The sequence below is a fragment of the Periplaneta americana genome, chromosome 10 (assembly GCF_040183065.1).
Source record: "Periplaneta americana isolate PAMFEO1 chromosome 10, P.americana_PAMFEO1_priV1, whole genome shotgun sequence".
NCBI lineage: Eukaryota > Metazoa > Arthropoda > Insecta > Blattodea > Blattidae > Periplaneta > Periplaneta americana.
In genome coordinates this window covers 42,623,855-42,643,543 of record NC_091126.1, presented here as the reverse complement: position 1 = coordinate 42,643,543, position 19,689 = coordinate 42,623,855, and the positions used below count along the sequence as shown (strand labels likewise).

The window sequence follows — 19,689 nt, the reverse complement described above, 5'->3', positions numbered from 1 at the left end:
AAATTTACAACACTCCTATAATCTTCACCCTCATTTGAAGGTACTTGGTTTTATTGCTACTGAGACAAGATAAACCTTACCAGGTATAGTTGCAACATAAGGAGTCACGTCATAATTTCCACTTGAATTCCATTAGCGACTGTACTGCCATCTCGTGTTCGCTTACTGCGGACGGGTGGCGATCCTGGCGGTTCTCTTCAAAGTACTGCCAAATTTTAACATAAGGATGGGCTATCTGTTACATATATGATCTAGGGTATGAGTTACAGTTTCTTTTGAATGCGTAGAAAATGAGACATTTTAACTGTAGACTATATAAATAAAATCGAACCGTTTACTTGTGGTTATAAATATGCCTTTTGTGCACTACAGAAGATGAAAGCTGACAATATTTTGGTGCACCGTATTTTATTTGTGAATGATGGTTAAATACAAATATACTTTGTAAACAGGAATATAGTTGGTGACACGATTGAGCTGAATGTTAATAAAGCATGTAAAACGTATAATGAAGAATGCCATCGTGATAGAACTGTTTATTTTTTACCCCAACATTACGACATTTAAATTGACAAAATTCTGAACTTAGATACACATAGAAGAGAACGGTAACTTTGTGTTTCTCTTAATTTGTATTCGAACATATGATTCTGTCCAGTTCGAAGAATAATATTATTGTTTAGAAGAATGGCGAGAATGACTATATAGTGATAGAACTGTCCCTATGTATAAGTTTACCAGAATGCTCACAAGAGCTCGCAGGAGTTTGAATTTGGTTCCACAACATAAAAATTGCGGTCATTTGTAATAACGGTGTGCCAGGAAGGATGTGAATCAGGAAGTTAGTGACCGGATTTTTAGGTTATAGGCTAACAGGTTTATTAGTGTGTATAAAATATATGTAGACTTTAAGCAACCCTGTGATAGTGTACGAGATAAAATTTACGAAATTATGAGTGAATTTAACATCCCTAAAAAGTTAATAAGATTGGTCAAAGCGACTATGACAGATACAAAGGCCCAAGTTAAGATACAAGCACAACTTACAGAATCCTTTAAAATAGAGCAAGAACTCAAACAGGGAGATGGGCTGGCTCCATGCCTGTTTAATTTTGTTCTAGAGTACGCCATTAGAAAGTTATCAGTGAATACTAAGGGGGACTCTTGAATATCAAACCACGCAGGTAGTAAGATATGCGGATGACATATGTCTATTAAGCAGAAGCAACAAAGCTGTCCTAGAAGTGTACACAGAACTTAAAGTAACAACAGAAGATATAGGCCTTGAAATTAATAATCAGAAAACACAAGTTATGACACAGACAGGTGTTAAACCAATGACAGAACAGCAACTTAACAGTATTAAAGATTTAGGGCCTTATTCATAGACATTTTTAGCGCGGGCTTCCGGTGGATGATCATCGTTTTTCGTATTCATAAACCAGTGTCAGCGATAGGATATGATTTGAATTCTGTACAAGTAACCAGTGGATAGCCGGGGCTAGCTTAGTACGCTCGTAGCACGTGCTGCGAAATGACTATGAATAGCACCTCTAGGTTTTAACATTGTGAAAAGTTTTAAGTATCTTGGATCTTGTATCACAGACAACAATGATCAACATATAGAAGTACAAAGGAGATTGAAACTAGCCAATAAAGTCTACTACTCACTACACAAAATAATGAAGAACAATAATATAATAATAATAATAATAATAATAATAATAATAATAGTAATAATAATAATAATTATTATTATTATTATTATTATTATTATTATTATTATTATTATTATTATTATTATTGTTGATACTGGCAGAGTTAAGGCCATACCAGGTCACAAAGTATACAATCAGTGAAAAATTTAACAAAATGTTAAAGAACAGAATACTAACATATTACAAAAAAGAAAGATAATAGCATAATAAATCGACACTAAACAACATGAAAATAATACCATAATAGAAAAAAAGTAAAATACATTGAAATATAGTAAAAGCAACTCATTTAGTACAAATAGTTAATATGAAGAACGTAAGGAAGAATATAACAAAATGGAATGTAATAAAATAATAATAAAAAAAAGAAATACGAAAATTAAATAAAATTCACAATAAAAAGGGTATGATAATAAATTCATCTGGTGATCAAGAGAACAAAAAGGGGAAAGGAAGAAAAAAGATATTTATATATTTTTACAAAACTATCGCAGAGAAAAGGGCTTATAACTGGAAGGAATCAGAATTGAAAAAATGCAGTTTTAGTTTATTTTTGAAACTAGACAATGTCCGACAGTCTCTGACATGTTGTGGTAGAGAGTTCCAGAGATGAGCTGCAGAGACGGTAAAAGATGAAGAGTAGAAGGATGTTCTGTGTTTAGGAATAGAGAGTGTAATGTGATATATACACTCCACAACTAAAATAAGGTTGTATAAAAGTTTAATAAGAACCGTTTTAACCTATGGTAGTGAGACATGGAGCCTCACTAAAAGATCAGAAACAGCCTTAAGTAACTTTGAAAAGAAAGTACTTAGGAAAATATACGGACCGATAAAAGTTAATGGCCAGTGGAGGATACGGTATAATAAGGAATTGTACGACAAATGTAATGAATCTGACCTTGTTACTTTTGTTAAATTAAAGAAACTAGAATGGGCTGATCGTATACAAAGGCTCTCAATAGACCGAGTACCAAAAGTGCTTTCAGGAAGTTTTATGGGGAATAGGCGAATTGGAAGGCCGAAGAAAAGATGGGAGGATGGTGTTAAGGAAGATGCTGCAAACCTGCTTAGCTGTCGCAACTGGATACTTGCCGCGTAAAATAGAAATGACAGGGAGGCCAAAGCTCGAACTTGAGCCGTTTAGCCATTGGATAGATGGAAGGCTAACTGGTTCATTTTCTTGTACTCTTTGTCTGTGTTTTCGACAGTTTCACGTTTCATTTTCCATGGTGTTGAATATTTGATTCATATCTAACAAAATGTGGCTAAATGGAACTTTGAAATTGCTGTCTAGTTGAGAAAAGCAAGTTTTCTCATCTAGAATAAAGCAGTAAATTCCATTAAATATGTAGGTGGTAATGTGTTGTTAATCTCTTCAGAAATACCTTAAACCAGCGTTTCTCAAACTATGGTCCGCGGACCACCTGTGGTCCTCCAGGTCTGCCCTTGTGGTCCTTCAAAAAGAACAGAAGAAAAAAAATAAAATTCAAACGAATTGCGTATGACACTAGAGCTGAAAAAATTCAGAGTTTGGAAATGACACACGGCAATCTCCTTTCACTTTTTCTCCCAGTACTGACATTGTATGAAATTTATTACCCTACCCATCTACTGACTTCCCACTCTACTCTCAGCAACAAAAGAGGGATTTAAAGCACTATGAACGTGGTGTTTCTCGCCATCTTTTCCCTGCACATCAGCTGATGACATGTGGCTAAGTACATTGGCATATCTTTCAGATGTATTCTCAAAACTAAACGAACTATATCTCTCTCTACAAGGTAATTTTTTAATCCTTTGACTGTTCTCAATGCGCATGAGAAAATAAAATGTTCGAGAGGAAACTTGGTTTGTAGGTCAGTTCCGTAAAACAGAGGATTTTTTCACTATTTCCAACCCTAGAGCCTTTTTGGTTGAAAATGAACTCGTTATTGGAAAACAATTGTGCAAGGACATATGTTCGCATCTCGAAACTCTGAGGTCACAATTTGAAAATTATTTTTCAAGTAAATATGATGAATTTTCATGGGTTTGTATTTCCTTTCTTTGTCTTATTGAAAATAACAAACTTTCATTGAGCGAAAGAAAACAGTTTATTGAACTCTCGAATGATTCCGGACTTAAAATGAAATTGCAAACGAAAGGTATGGTTAATTTCTGGACCTCATCACAAGTGAAAAGAGAATATAGTGAACTGTACAATAGTGCTTTACAGATTATAATTCAGTTTGCATTTACGTATCTGTGTGAGAAAGGGTTTTCATCACTAACTCTAATAGAAACAAAGTACCGAAATCGACTCGATGTATGTGACGATCTCCGACTAAAGCTTGCCAGCATACATCCAAATATAGAACTTGCAAGAATTGGCAGGCTCATCCATCTCGTTAATGTGGGTACCAACATTTATTTATTTTGTTTAGTTAATAAGTTAAAGATTATCCAAAATCTAATAGCCTTGATTTATTAAAACAACAAATTGAATTTTTTTCTATTAACAGTAACTTAATTAGTTAATACTAATATAAAATTAAATTAATTAAATTAATTTTAATTAATTAATTCTACTTTAAAATTTAAGTATACTGGTATTAAAATACGCTACAACAATGATAAATTTGCTTTCGAAGTGAACAAGAGTAAGGTGGTCCGCGGAACTGTTCTGACTTAAAAAAGTGGTCCCCACTTCCAAAAACTTTGAGAAACGCTGCCTTAAACAGTCAATTCGTAAACAAAGGATTGTAACTCACCGATACTGCATATTTTTTCTCGAAGTACTTTCTCCAGACTGTATACAAAGTTGCATCCTCCGGAATCAATCGTCGAAGTAGCCCCGGCACGTCTCTTTAGAGACAGCCACAGCTTCCTTCGTGGTACAGAACAGTCTCATATGGATTCTCAATTTGATGGCCACGGAGTTCTTCCTTAACTGTAGGAGACAGGAAAAAGTCGCAGGACACCAGTTTTACTCCAGAGTTTTGCAGAAAATTCATTGTTTGCAATGTATTGTGTGCTGACGCATTGACATGGTAGAGAAAATAATCCACGGAATTCTGCACTTTGATCATTTATTGGCACTTTGAAATCTCTAGGCAGGCAGATTGTTGTGTACTTGAAATTTTAAATAAGATCAAGTTAATGCCTAAGAGTCGTTAAACAAGCACGATACAGTACGACAATCCCTATTATGACGATTCATCGCAAGCATTCCAATAGCTCTGTGCTAGCGTGCTTGCTCACACACTACAAAGTTTCTTGTTCGGATACAGTTGAGAAAAGAGTATTTTTAATTAATTTTGCAGGTAATTTCGTTTACCATCATACTGTTTTACAGCACGATTCATGAATATTCATATACTATTAAGAACCGTTCAATTTTCATCGCATCTTTTCAAGTGCCTTTGGGGTTATAACTAGGGACCGGATTTTTATGTAATTACATATTATATTCCTTTCAAACTAACCGTATATAAATAACAAATCTTTGCGAATCTTGTAATTACCATTAATGTATTAAAATTTGATACTACATATTTTTACATATTTACCCCACATTACATATTATGGCTTGGTATTACATAAACCTATATATTTAGGGGGTTTATTCATTTTTACTTCTCTAAAGGAAAAAAAAAACTTCTGCTGGGAAGTTTACAATTTGAAATACACAGATTTAAAAGGCCTTTTTACCTACCCAAGAAAATATATATTTCGGGACGAAACATAACGTCCTTAGTTCCAGGAAGTAATAGAGGCACTCATCCCATACCGCCCACTGTAAATATGAGTGAACAAAAGGCAGTCTTTCTCATACAACTACCTTGTATTGTAAAAATCACTCAGAAAGTAGCGTTGTCTTCATGTGATGAAGTGGGACGAGGACGACATGGTTTGCCTCGAACTATAATAATTGTTCTGCACACGTCTTAACGAGTCCTTCTCATGCAATTTGCAACCTTACCCACCCTCGGAAAACCCGTGTGAAGTCTGACATGAGCCGCAATAAAGTAGCCGGCTTTTGAAAAGAAGCTGGAGTAAAAGAATAAACTGGAAAGATGTTGAAAGATTAAAATAAACAGCTTTTCAGGTTATTGCTTGACCTCTCTACTTAAAATTAGTAGACCTATACGGAAATGAGATTTTCCGAGCAATTAGAAAGTATGGTTCTCGGCTGGAATAATCCTACCCTTCTGAATGAGACAGAAATGTCACTTTTCAAACAACAATTTGTAAATGCCTATAGTTTGAGATTTTAGTAGGTACTTTGTTTCTTACAGGGAGCAGCTAAAATGCATGTGTCCCCCATCTTCTCTTATTTTCTCCTAATCCAGTAAAGCGAAACAGTGCTTGGAGTACTGTTGTGTCATTCATTTCACTCAGTTCTCTAGTTTTAATACAGTATAAAGTTCAAGTGAGTTTATATACTGCTTTTAACTAACTAAAATGGCCCCTGTATCTTCAACCCTAACGACAAAAATAAAATCATGGAGTGCGATGGACGAAGCTTTCACTACAGATGGAAAAATAGTAATGTGTCAAGTGTGCGGTAAAAAAGTCGGGTGCTCTATGAAATCACAACTGGAGAGTTTTACCTATCCTATACCTGCCAGATATTGATATTAAATATTTTCATGATTTTACATATTTTGGTACATATTCAGCTTATTTTTATTACATAAATATGTACAGATTTCACACCTTGATATTACATAAAAATCCGGTCCCTAGTTATAACAATCGACGTAAGATGAATTTCAATAACTGCCAAAGCGATCTCGTATGTACCACTGCTTTGGAACACTAGCAGTACATTGCGCATTGCGTTGAATCTTGCACTTGGAAAATTTAGGCTATTGTTTTCACTTATTCTATTGTATTTTTATTACTACACATATTGGTTTTATTACTTCGCAAATTGTGTATTTTCTTTAATACTGTATCTTAATTTTCCTGTAACTACCACGGGTGAAAACGCATTTGTAGTTGATAAATATTCATTCATTCATGTAGGATTGCATACTAAAACTGATGTTCGCAATTTCCCGCGTAGCGGCAGGCCGTGTTCCGCAGGGGCATCACTGTGAAAGAAATTACTCAACCGATTTGATATTGGAGAATCGTGTATAGAATGTTGGAAATGGCGTTTTCGAAGGTCTCTACGAGTTGTAAAATCGTAAAGCCATTTGCGTCAAATTGTTGGAACTGTGTGAAGAAGATGAATTTCTTTGAAGAATCGTGACGGGGATTGAAACATGACTTCACCATTTTGAACTTGAAACCTATATATACAGGGAAATCATTTTATTTTTACTTCAATTTTTTATTTTACCTGAGTTTTTGAATGTACTTCACTCCCTACTAATGAAGTTCAGCTGTCCTCCACACAGAACCAAAGCCGCATATACAATCATAGTAGTGTTACGGTCATAGTAAACAGTACGTTCCAAAAATATGTTCGCGTTTTCCAGTGACGAAAGAGCTTTCAATACTGAATCATTTTAGCACAGGTACTGTCGTCCATTTGCCTACGTCATATCCCGGTTTCCCCCACCAGCTTTTATTCGCCAGGTATTGGCTGGGCTGTCTTAGCTCTTTTCTGAGAACATTAATTTCTGTTAGGAATTGGACGTCTATGTAATATTATATCCATACAATTATTTAAAATAACTTAAATAAAAGGCCCTCGTTAATTAACTGTCACGTGATTTTCTCCCTTTCTACGACTCTACGACATAACCACTTGGACGGACAGTAGATGGTATGTCTGAGTAATTTTATATTTTCGGATCGGGCAGAAGTGAAGATTGAATTTACAGTACGTAAGGTACTCTTTTATAGAATAGGTACAGAATTATTTCAACATGAGTTACTAGTACGAAGAACGAAACTGGTAACTGGGATTAGGTACAATAGTCTATAGTGCGATAATATGCACATTAGAACTGAAGCCTGTATCGAAATGAACGGCCACCATTTTCAAAAATGTGTTTAAATATCCATACTATGATTAAACTTCATTCTCTATATTGTACGCTAATGTGCTGTAGGCAGTATAATATACACTGCATAATGAATACGTCCACATGGACAGCTCAGTTCGTAAGTAAAAACACTCATTGTTAATACTGTACTGTATTTTTATTAAACAAAAACCTAATGAAAATGATCAAACTCAAAAGCGCAATATTTCCTAGTTTACGTAAATGGGTGAACTACTTTTCTTCTCTCCTATACCTAGTAAAGTGATTTGTTTGTATCTTACGTCAGTATCATCGAACTCCAGTCGTGGAAGGGGGTAGCAAATGGCGTTGCTCCAGAGGTATAGGCAAGTTAATATTAAAAATGTTAGTAAAAATAAAATGATGTCCCTGTATATTGGGATGGAATTACATGAACTCACAAAGAAAAAGTAAATTTGAAGTTTGTTCGTTCTCCAGGAACGGGTATGGCGACGATTTTGGGGAATCAAAACACTACTGGTTGTGAATACAATGTCAAAAGGGACTGCAATTATTTGGGACGCATGTGTAAGAAACTTGAAAAAAAAAATCTACTTTATTCTTGACTGCATCGTGTTCGATCACATAGGACGAAATTCATACAAAACAAGGGGAGATAATAAATATCGAAAGATAATACATATGAAATTACGACCGTTTTAGTATCTGCATGCCGCGTGGCCTTTTGTGTTAATTATTCTGTACTGTAAGTCGCAAACTTTACAACTAAACTTAGAAATACTTCTGTAGATAATACATTTATTTGGATAAATTGTGTTTCCTTTGCGTCTAACTATAGCACTTCGTTTGTAAGTTTATCTGTAATTAAAAAGAAGAAAATTTCTAAGAAAAGACATTATTATTTGACGTAAATTGACGTTTTGTGTTGTTAATTTCGAATAGAGTTTCGTTAAATAGTTACGAAGAACCCAGTAATAAAATTAATGTTATTTTTTAATAATTTTGCTCGTATGTACCGAATATGGGCTCTGGAGCTTACACGGTCTCCAACACAAACGAGTACAAGTGGCATTTCCTTAGGGACAAAGGCGGTCGGCAGCTCGACAGTAAGATTGACGTTCCTAGTGCCGATTTTCTGGATACGGAAGGACCCGAATCTCCCGCCTCACTCCAGACTTTGATGGTTTGTGATGGGTATGACTTTCATACCATTTTTTTTTTTTTGAGTAGGTGAAAACAGTGCACAAAGAGAGGCAGACAGACATACAAACGCCTTCCAAAACAACTTTTTCGTTGTTAGCGGTGCTGCAAACGCGTGTTTCTGTGAAAATCCGTAATCTACTGTCAAGAACCTTAGAGTAAAGGTACGGTCACACGTCGCTACTTTTGCTGCGCAACTTTTGTACTGCAGCTGCAAAAGTTGCGTATCGTGTTCACACGTAAGCCAAAAGTAGCGCGCTGGACGCTACTTTTCGTGCTGCGCAACCCGAGTGCAGCAAAAGTTGCAACTGGAGGTTGCGAGTCTGTTCATACACTAGGCGCTACTTTTGCAGCCGCAGTCATGCCGCAGGTTTCCATCTCCGTGTTGACTTCTCAATATACATTTTGTGGTTATGTTCGCATTATTAAGAAACTCATGCGAAAGCTTACTTATCTATTATTTGCTTTTCTGTCCTAACTAGTATTCAGAAATTGGCATTATTTTTACTATAAAGCTTTTAAAACCGCCTATATACTTAAATGATAACCAACAGCATATTCACGTAATCAATGTTGGCAACCCTCCTGTTTGAAATTACGCTACGGAAAATTAAAAGAATGAATTATATCTTCAGCAAATATGCTTAGATTGTGTTGTGCATTTAATAAATGTTATAAATAATTTATTTTCATCACATCTAACATAAATATATATCCAAACAACAAAAGTATCATTGGTACATTTGGGTGGCAACACTGGTCGCAACCGCAGCAAAAGTTTCAACAAAACTGATGTCAAAAATGCTGCGGCTGCAACCATGAGGACCTGTTCACACGTCGCTACTTTTAAGCTGCGCGCAGAATCAAAAAGTAGCGGACAGCAGGTTCGGCAGCTGCTACTTTTCGGGTTGCACCGTTGTTCACACGTCGCAGTACGAGAGTTGCGCAGTTTTTTGTACTGCATCGCTGCAAAAGTAGCGACTTGTGACCGTACCTTAAAGGTACGGTCACACGTCGCTACTTTCGCTGCGCAACTTTTGTACTGCAGCTGCAAAAGTTTCGTATCGTGTTCACACGTAAGCCAAAAGTAGCGCCCTGCACGCTACTTTTCGTGCTGTGCAACCCGAGTGCAGCAAAAGTTGCAACTGGAGGTTGCGAGTCTGTTCACACACAAGGCGCTACTTTTGCAGCTGCAGTCATGCTGCAGGTTTCCATCTCCGTGTTGACTTCTCAATATACATTTTGTGGTTATGTTCGTATTATTAATAAACTAATGCGAACGCTTATTTATCTATTATTTGCTTTTCTGTCCTAACTAGTATTCAGAAATTGGCATTATTTTTACTATAAAGCTTTTAAAAACGCCTATATACTTAAATGATAACAAACAGCATATTCACGTAATCAATGTTGGCAACCCTCCTGTTTGAAACTACGCTACAGAAAATTAAAAAAGTGAATTATATCGTCAGCAAATATGCTCAGACTGTGTTGTGCATTTAATAACTGTTACAAATAATTTATTTTCATCACATCTAACATTAAAACACATCCAAACAATACAAGTGTCATTGGCACATTTGGGTGGCAACACTGGTTGCAACCGCAGCAAAAGTTTCAACAAAACCGATATCAAAAAATGCTGCGGCTGCAACCCTGAGAACCCTGTTCACACGTCGCTACTTTTAAGCTGCGCGCAGCATGGAAAAGTAGCGGGCAGCAGGTTCGTCAGCCGCTACTTTTCGGGTTGCGCTGTAATTCACACGTCGCAGTACAAGAGTTGCGCAGATTTTTGTACTGCATCGCTGCAAAAGTAGCGACGTGTGACCGTACCTTAAATTCCGTTTATGCTTAGTCTGACCGTCTAACAAAGTAAAATAATATGCTGTACTGTTTTCCATACAGAGGGAAGCTTCCTGCTGGAATTTCAAACGGACTGACTACCTGAACTTCGAGGCGGGGCTACTGTATAGAACGTTTTAGAATTACAATAAATTGACAAAAACAAATTCAACTGAAGGAAATATATGAACATAATATACAGAACTACACTAAAAATTATTTTATGGGAAAATATTACAAGTTTTCATAATTTATCATTTTTCTCATTCTTAAAATTTATTTGCGACGGGCATCAATGCCGCCACGTTCGATTGAATATTTCTTATTGTCCTTGTTTCTGCTATATTTGAATCAAATATTTTTGAGTACTTTCTACTTTCCACAATGAGGAACGTGAAATTTTAATTTGTAGTTTTCCTATTTGGAGGCTTCCAGCAAATTTTCGTCTAAACTGGGTATAAAGTCTACTTTACAAGCTTATAAAACAAGTACAGTACGTCTTAAAGCTTCCTGATTAAATATATCCAATGTTGTAACAGGATAGTCGCAAGTACGCTTTTCTGGAAGGGCTTTTAAGCTTCCCCCCCCCCGATTAATTTTCTTGCATGTAGGCCTATCTATATTCCACATTTTTAGACACATCGTCTCTTTAACTGTTCCCTCCAAAACATGAATAATGGAAAAGGATTGTCTTTCATTCCTTGCATTGTCATACTCGATCTCGAAGTACATATAAACACGACCCGTGACTTCTTTTGTATCAGAGTGTATGTAATGTTATCTACCACCAATTAAATACAGTAGAAAGTAATTACTAGGAACACCAACACCAGCATACCAATCATAGTATTTTTCATCCCGAATGAAAAATAATTTTATGCTCGACCATGCCGAAATGTAGTAATTATACACCTGGTAGCAGTCCTTTAATGCATGTCATTAAAGTACAGGTGTTCAGCCAATGACAAGTCAGCTTTGTACCGCTATAAAACAGCAAGTATCGATTATTCTCGGATATGCAATCGAAAGAGAATTAGCGAAAATTCACGGAGGCTGGAAATCCAATACTGTCGCAGAAGGTTATGTTCTGTTACTATAATAATTAGCATTAATTGTAAATAATATTCAAATAAATTCAATTTGTCATCTCGTTTTTCAATGTCGAATTCAATAATCAAGGTTATATCAAGTTTAACGGGATTACATCAAGGTCAATGACATTATTGTTCCTCGGAAAAAATCAATACTTTCGCGTCTGCGCACATCTCACAATTCACGACCTAGAACAAGGTCACTTCCGATCTTGCCAGATACAAATAAAATGTATACATCTGAATAATTTCAAATTAGAAATATGGTCGAGCATAAAAAGTGGTATGAAACTCTCCTATAATGGTAATTAAGAAGCGAGTATGGATGTTTATGAAACGAGCGGAAGCGAGTTTCATAATTTTCATACGAGCTTCTTAATTACTATCATTATAGGCTCGTTGCATAATGTACTAGTATATGACATGTTTAAAAACGGAACTTAACTAGGTTCCAAGCAGAACTGACTGGGGGAAGATAACAAACAACGTTAACATGTAGGGGCATTCTATCAAACAGGTATGCGGTAATAAGAACACGCCCCCAACCCCTCTTGTTACTGATTGACAAGTTTCATCGTAAAGTTTAAATTTAACTGCGGGAGGTTTTCCTCTCTATAAAAGCAGAGTACAATAAAATAAGCAGTAGTTTAGTTCAGTACGTAAGATTGTTATCTTAATTAGTTACAATAAAAAATTACGGAACTGACTTGGCTATGTTAATATGGAACTGAATTGACTATGTTAGTAAAGCTATAGGCTTCAGAGAGAAGTGCTCGTTTTGAAGTCAAGAAGAATGTCAGATATTTCATCTCGTCATAATTTTCAAAACGGCCCCGGTGTCATTATGCTTCCTGCAAAATTAAGTACTGAAATTTTCCGGGGGTGAAAGGCATTCAAAACGTGGTGTTGACCATGTTATCTCCATCTAGCGTCGAGGTAAATTATGGTTTTCTAGTTCTGTCGTTTCCTTCCTTTGCCATACGCCTTCTTGGTATGTACCCGGACACCTTTAACCTTCTTTACCATAATCGTACACTTGAGTCATATAAATTGTATTTAGGAAGGTGTGTGATGTACTATGATGAGTTGTCATTTAAAAATATGACAGTACATTGTTCTAGAAGCCATTAGAGACTAAAATAATTTCAAAGGCCGTTCGAATACGCGACAGGAAGTAGAGGAATTTATGGGTTGTTAAGTGGGTGGAGTGCTCGAGTTAGATAAAGCTCGTTTGAATTACTTACCTCAGCTCTCGGAGGTTATAAATCACAGTGATGTCACTCGATGAGATCCATCGCTTCTGCACGTTTGATCCTCGCGGAAGTTTTCGACATCCTCTCGGCAGCGCAGAGTACTTCAACTGGCGAGGAGTGCCCCCTTTTCTTTGCACCTTTTTTCCCTCTGTTGCGGTTGTTTTTTAAGCGAATCGGCAGAATCACATATTTGGAACGAGAAACCAACCAGTAAGAGACGGGCGGTGTACATACGGTGGTAGCCTTGGGTATATTTATAGCACGAAACAAACCCATTGAGTGAGGAGGAGATGAAGTTTGGAGTGTGTGTCAGTTCGTGAGGAGTGGAGGATGCGAACGTCGCGAGATGCTGGATGCGGAATATCTCCCCGCTTTGACTTGCAGGAGTCGTCTGGATGCCGAAATCAAGTGTATACATTCAACTAAGCAACGGTGGGTTATGCACAAACTACTAAATTTTCCCTTTTTAAAGATAAAAATAATCCGATTTTCTTCTTTCCCTAAGATTTAATCTCAAAGAGAAACACGACATCTCGAAAATTACATCAGGAATAAGTGGCAGTGAATATCTGTGAACTACAGGAAGAAGTATAAGTTGTGTATCATACCGCAACGACAATTAGATTTCATGAAAGGACTTAGCTGGATTTAGACGAGAAAAAAATATTCTTACTGGACTTCCGGTAGTGGAACGGTACGTACATTTAGCACTTTTGTGTGATGTGAATAGAATAAACCCTACAAATTTTGACTTCTTAAAGAAATGAAATAGCGTTAATCTTAGGAACCCCATTTGCAAATCAGTTGTTAATTTACCGAGTAATATATAGTAAAACGTGTTCATTGCGGATAAACATTTAAGGTTTCTTTTTAAAGTATATTGATTTCACGTAAAAACTACTAGTGAGTGAAAGATTTCGTATAGATACCTATTTGTCTAAGTCTTCGACAGAGTGGACGTGTTAAGCTTTCCGCTGTTGAAACTGAATTACATCGCTGACTCATGAGGTTCCTTGCACCATTTCTCACCGTTGAGGCCATGTTTACTTTTGTTGGACACAGTGAAGTTCAATGAATGGGTGGGACTACACTTCCGTTTAGAAACTACTTTAGAAGAAATCCTGAAATTAAACGTTCGGAATGAGGAATACATAGTAATTGTAAACTACTTATTAAATTGTGAAAACGGTTTCCTTAATTTTTAATTTCGTCATTTTGAATTCAGTTTTCTGTGCAGTTGTCACCCATATATCACAGGAAGTCTATATACAAAGTATTATGTTTAGAATCGTAAACCTTAAAATTAAGTTTTAAATGTGTAAATGGGTTTTTTTTTCGAATATATTACTAGTGAAAACACATTTTTCATCATTTAATATAGACCTTTACTCATCTAACGGCTTTTGTATATTCTATATTACGAAATATCGTAATATGAATTTCTTGTTCACAATAGAAGTTGAGTAGTTTTTTTAAACTCTTGTACATAATTTCAGTGCTCAGTAATGTGACACGTGATATCCACTTAAACGGAATTAATTGATAACTTAGTTTAGCGAGTTCCATTGAACGCGATAATTTTATCTTTTTTATACAAATGGTGACAATTACTATTGTTGGTCACGAAATACACTTTTGTGTCCATTCTGTACTTTTCGTGTTTTAATAAATTTTTTGTCTTGCGAGAGGATAGAGTAGCTCAAATTTTTTTCTTTCTACTCTGCATTCACACGATATGGCCGGCCACACCATCTTACTTGTCTTTGTACAGTAGTTCTCGTAAAATGATTTTTTGTCTTCGCATTTCTATTCAGTATGAAGGTAGCTTATGAAAGGTTAAAAGGAATTCGTAATAAATTTGTTTCTGTGTTCAATGTTGTCCGTTTCATGAATAATGAATTGATTTTCTGGCTCTATTCAGACCAACTTGACGTTTCATTATCTCTTTTATATCACTCGAAACTGCGAATAACACATTTGTTGAATTGTGTATTGCAGAAAGCGCTTTTGTCCTTTTGAGTAAAATTTTCAGAAACACAAAAGCGTTTAGTATTTTGAAGTGGCTATTCATTTTATTAAAGCGTAATGATAAGGTCTAGTGTTTGACATACATGAACTTCAATTTTTTTTATTAGTATTATCTAAATTGGCTAGACATTAGGCGTTTCTGCAATTCACGACTAGTAACAATAATTTTATATTTCTTTAAAACAGTTTTTAGATGAATAAAATGAAGGACTTTTTTCATCGTATAAAGAACTTTAAATGTATATTTAAGTCAAAAAATAGGGAAAAGATACACAAACACACAAAAAATGCAAAATTATGTGAATAGCATATACCAGCGTTCCTCAAACTATGGTCCGCGGACCACCTGTGGTCCTCGAGGTCTGCCCTTGTGGTCCTTCAAAAAAGACAGAAGAAAAAATATAATTCAAACGAATTGCATATCACTCTATAGCTGAAAATCTCAGAGTTTGGAAATGACACATGGCAATCGCCTTTCACTTTTCCTCTCAGTAGTTACTGGCATTTTATGAAATTTATTACCCTATTCGTCTACTGACTTCCCACTCTACTCTCAAAAACAAAAGAGGGATTTAAAGCACTATCAACGTGGTGTTTCCCGCCATCTTTTTTCCCTGGCGCCGCCCCTGTAACCTAGCCAGGGACCACCCGAATTCATAACAGAGGACCGAATCTTTTCAATCTTTCTTAATAATTTACAGACACCCAGTCTGCACATTGAAATGGTCACGTACAACTCTGAGGTCACAATTTTAAGCTTATTTTCCAAGTATGACGAATTTTCATGAGTTCTTGATCACTTTCATTGCGATATTGAAACTAACAAACTTTCATTGAGTGAAAGAGAACAATTAATTTAACTCTCGAATGAGACTGGTGGTTTAGAGATTATAATTCAGTTTGCTTCTACGTATATGTGTGAGAAAGGGTTTTCGTCACTAACTCTCATGAGAACAAAGTACTGAAATCGACTTGATGTATGTGACGATCTCCAACTTAAGCTTACCAGCATACGTCCAAGTATAGAACAACTGTACAAGAATCAGCAGGCTCATCCATCTCATTAATATGATTACCAACATTTATTTATTTATTTATTTACTTATTTTTAGTTAATAAGTTAAAGATTATCCAGACTCTAATAGCCTTGAATTATTAAAGAAACAAAAATGAATTTTCTTTTAACATTAGCTTAATTAGTTAATACTAATATAACATTAATTTAATTTAATTAATTTTAATTAATTGATTCTATTTTAAAATATAAGTGTATTGATATTAAAATATGCTACAAAAATAATAAATTTGCTTTCGAAGGGAACAAAAGTAAGGTGGTCCGCGGAACTGTTCTAACTTAAAAAAGTGGTCCCCACTTCAAAAAAGTTTGAGAAACGCTGGCATATACAATCCTTCAAATTCGTTTAAACCCATTAAAATAACAAAGAAAAGCAAACTGAATTTCTTTTAGTCTGTAAAAAATTCCACATCCCCTGGGCTTGTGGTGTTCCTACAATTTCCTGCAGTTCACTGTAACTTCTGAGCACTGGACGTGTGGAGTTTCTTCTCCACTTGAAAGGCCTGTGTATGAATATTACAGAAAATATGAAAAACTGAATTTGAGAAAAATTGTGACTTGTGGGATTTATGCAATTCACGAAGTAACTTGTTATCCCAATATGCAGTAATCATTATCGACAGTTTTCAAAGCCTCCGGCGTAGCTCAGTCAGCAGAGGCTTTTGCCTATTGATCCGAAGTTGCTTTCGGGCGTGGGTTCGATTCCTGCTTGGACTGTTTACCTGGTTGGGTTTTTTTCCCCCGAGAGTTTCGCCAACCGTAAGGCGAATGTCGAGTAATCTACGGCAAATCATCGCCCTCATCTCGCCATTACCAATTTCTTCAACGCTAAATAACCTAGTAATTAAATGAACTACTAAAACAAGTTTTTAAGTTTTAGATTACACTATTCAATGGGAGAATGACGTGTTAATGTTAAATGTTATGTTTTATTTAACGACGCTCGCAACTGCAGAGGTTATATCAGCGTCGCCGGATGTGCCGGAATTTTGTCCCGCAGGAGTTCTTTTACATGCCAGTAAATCTACTGACATGAGCCTGTCGCATTTAAGCACACTTAAATGCCATCGACCTGGCCCGGGATCGAACCCGCAACCTTGGGCATAGAAGGCCAGCGCTATACCAACTCGCCAACCAGGTCGACATGACGTGTTACACAGCATACATACATCATGTAGATGGTACGATTCCCGCCGTACTTGCTCTAATATCGATATCGTTGTCACCACTTCGGTTAATTATTCATTGCTGTAATTCCTAAATATCTTGTAGCATTCAGAGGTACTATTCAGGAACTGAGGTCTGATAACTTGGGGGACCATTTCCTCAAGGTCAGTTTTAACTGGGTTATTTTACGACGCTTTATCAACTGCCGTGGTTATCTAGCGTCCGGACGGTATGACTGTGACAATGCCGGCGAATTGAGTTCAGGTCCAGCGTTGAAAATTACCCAGCATTTGCTCCTAATCGGTTCAGGGAAAACACCGGAAAACTTCAGCAGGTAACTTGTCCCAACTAGGATTCGAACCCGAGCTCGCTCGTTCTACGGTCAGACAGGCTAACCGTTACTCGACAGCGGTGGGCATCAAGGTCATGTCGTTGGATGATGGGTGATTACACAGAACCTTTTTGGAAACTATCGGGGAACAAAATGCTTCTCTAAGTTATCTATGTGATCGTGTTTCTCATATAGAAAACAGAATTGTAGGCCTTTCGTCGGGAAATGACGCAAACTTCAACATCCATTCTTATGGGATATTCTGTTCATCGCCCAGTCCTGCGCACTGATTTTCATTCCTGATGTCGCTTTGTTTATGAATATCACGAAAGCTGCATTTTGACAAGGTTCTATACATATCTATAAATATTATAGTATGTTTAAAATTTAACAATTTTCTACGTATAATCTATATATAATCGAACTGTTAAGTTTGGGTGCTACGAAACATTTAAAATTTCCCATTTATCAATTACAAGACCATTTGGCTTTATGATTTTGAGAGATGGCAGCAGCTGCATTATGTAACTTTTCGTGACAGTTTTTACAGAACGCGCCATACGGAATTATGGAACTGTAAATCGTCTCTCTTCATTCCGTCCACATTCTATTGCGATAAAGGAGGAAGACTAGTGATTTCCATTTTTAAGATAAAACCACTTTCTTGGAAGATGCATGGTGAATGGTTTCAGTCGATTATTTATTAAGAGATAATATGACTGAGTTTTTACAAAATATGGCCAAAAATGAGTTTTCATTTTTTGTACGAAAATGTTCCTTGGGTACTTAGGAAGTTAATAGTAAGAGATTTTTTTGCATCTAAGTTTTCTTTTAGTTACAGGAGCGATTTTATGTAGGCCTGCTCCATAGGTTAGTATTGCATCCTCTTTCAAAAATTTGACTTTTTCTGGGAACTACATTTTTAGATGTTCAAAATAATTCATGTACATACAGTTTTCACCGAATTAATTAACATATTCTTACGTGCCCATGCATATGCAGTATTATCTGAGATCTAACGTTGGGATGTCTTAAGTATCTTGGAAATTAAAGCTAGAAAAAAATATGTACAGTAGTGGCAAAAAAACCGGACCGACCCTTTTAGCTGATTTCAGAGCTTTGTTCACTCCAGAGCACGATAGACTGGTAACTAAGACTTTCGTGGTGCGAATCCTGCCTGGGAAGGAAACTTTTTTTGTTCCTTATTCAAATTTATTCCCAATACTTTTCGATTGCAGCGATATGTTACTACTTAATTAACTTAATATTCCCAGAACATGAATTTTACCAGCAATCGAAAAGTATTGGGAATAAATTTGAATAAGGAACAAAAAAAAGTTTCCTTCCCAGGTAGGATTCGAACCACGAAAGTCTTAGTTACCAGTCTATCGTGCTCTGGAGTGAACAAGGCTCTGAAATCAGCTACAAGGGTCGGTCCGGTTTTTTTGCCACTACTGTACATAAAGATATGAATAAATAAATGTATGATTTTCGAAAATTTATTATGTCTAAAGTAACCTAAGTGTCGTGAATTTATCAACTTTAAAATATTTTCCATTAATCGAGACCCATAAGAAAAAATAATTAACTTGCTGTATTTTAATGTAATGCGCATCGAACATTTTGAATCTTATTCTTAATATATCTAATAATCAGTGTGCCTTAAACGACCCTGCATCAGCTGATTGGTTATCAAGCGTCAATGCAACTCGTAATAGCCTCGTTAAGGTATTAACTTATATTTAAGGAAACGTGGGGATATCCAACAAGTCGACCGTGCCAATTGGAATACGAACCCGCGCGCGAGTGCAGGTTCTCAGCATGAGGCCCTCTTGCTGCCCCAAGACCACCCCTCTGGCCGTTACAATGAATTAATGTTGTTCTTCTTTGATGGGCTAATTCCGAAACGTCTGTGGAACCCCGTTCCATTATTGCCGCTGAGTGTTCAAATTGCAGGATGCGGAACGCCTTATGAAATTTTTCCTGTGGAGACAAAATTGATCCACGAAGATGATCAGTAA

At 36.2% G+C, this 19,689-nt stretch overlaps 1 protein-coding gene and 1 long non-coding RNA gene across 18 annotated transcripts in view; one reads left to right on the top strand and one right to left on the bottom strand.

The window, feature by feature from the left end:
* Nucleotides 1-13,351, bottom strand: part of LOC138707611 (uncharacterized) — a 59,201-nt gene extending 45,850 nt beyond the window's left edge. The window contains exons 1-3 of one of the 2 annotated variants that reach the window (XR_011334292.1): nt 13,059-13,351; nt 4,472-4,650; nt 3,107-3,175 (exon numbers count right to left, since the gene is read on the bottom strand). This is a non-coding gene — a long non-coding RNA (uncharacterized lncRNA). The remainder of the gene's footprint in view (nt 1-3,106; nt 3,176-4,471; nt 4,651-13,058) is intronic. The other variant, XR_011334291.1, reaches the window with a different exon arrangement.
* p120ctn (adherens junction protein p120) overlaps nt 1-19,689 on the top strand; it is a 258,208-nt gene that overhangs the window by 130,307 nt on the left and 108,212 nt on the right. The window lies entirely within an intron of this gene.